Here is a 1,221-nt window from a genome sequence, read left to right as displayed (position 1 = left end):
ATTTAGTTTATAAACTAAACTAAATATTTAGCTCAGATCTAAATATTTAGTTTATAAACTAAACTAAATATTTAGTTTACAAACTAAATATTTAGCTACAAACTAAATATTTAGTTTATAAACTAAATATTTAGCTACAAACTAAATATTTAGTTTATAAACTAAATATTTAGCTACAAACTAAATATTTAGTTTATAAACTAAATATTTAGCTCAGATCTAAATATTTAGCTCCAAGTTAAATCAAACAGCTTGAAGCTAAATATACATTTGCTACATATTTAGTTACCAAACTAAATAAAGCCAAACATTTAACTTGGAGTTAAATATTTAGCTTTCTAATTAAATATTTAGTTTGAAACTGTGACATTTATAAATTAATAAGATGGTGAAAGATGATTTTTAGAAACTAATCTCCATTTTTTTATTTCAGACTAATTAAATTAACTGTTAATTATCTAAAGGTTTTCAGCAGATTCTTAAATAAACACTTTAAATGTTTTAAGTGAATTAAATGAAGGTTTGATGCTGTGAGCCTCTCAGAGMTAAACCTGCTTCTCTCCAGTCAGAGGGAATAAAAAGCTCCTCTCAACACGTTTAATCCTAATTTAACGAGCGGCTCGGCGGCTCCTGCAGCCTAATGGAGACGTTTTCACCGGGTCCGTGTAACCTGAGCGGTTCTGACGTTCAGCCGGTGACCTTGTGAGTGACCCCTGCTGTCGAACTGCGGCATCAGCAGCAACAACAGGGAGTGTTTCTGTATTTTAGGGAACTTCCTGTCAGAAATGCATAATGAATGAGGGAAATGGTTTATTTTTAGTGGCGGCGGCGTTTGATCGGGCTGATGAGGTGTGAGTTGAATGTTTGACTCGGTGAGTTCGGGTCGGAGAGACGGGAACAGAATGCACTGGATGTCAGTCAGTCCAGGCAGAACATTATGACCGCCGCTGGAGGCAGCGGAGAGCCGTGATGCGTCTGCTCAACACCTCAGCGTTGGTTGTGATAAGAAAAGATTGTTGCATTTAATAATGTTGCAGTTTTTTTGATAACTAGTAGCTCTTAATAGCTCATAATGGCTCCTGCCATGAAAATGACCAAGCCCGTTTTAATCTATCATGACTGATTTCTTACTGCGGCAGGCTAACATGCTAACAGATCGATATGCGGCTACCAGAGTCAACGCCACGCTGTGCTGGCGAAACCTGAAACTGCTGCTGTTAC

The 1,221-nt window shown here is 36.6% G+C and overlaps 1 protein-coding gene across 1 annotated transcript in view; it reads left to right on the top strand.

The window, feature by feature from the left end:
- The window catches only part of LOC103463137 (uncharacterized), a 7,097-nt gene that overhangs the window by 1,847 nt on the left and 4,029 nt on the right, over positions 1-1,221 (top strand). The gene's annotated exons all lie outside the window — the stretch shown is intronic.

This window comes from Poecilia reticulata, linkage group LG4, assembly GCF_000633615.1.
Source record: "Poecilia reticulata strain Guanapo linkage group LG4, Guppy_female_1.0+MT, whole genome shotgun sequence".
NCBI classification, from domain to species: Eukaryota; Metazoa; Chordata; class Actinopteri; order Cyprinodontiformes; family Poeciliidae; genus Poecilia; species Poecilia reticulata.
This window is presented reverse-complemented; position numbering and strand designations above follow the sequence as displayed.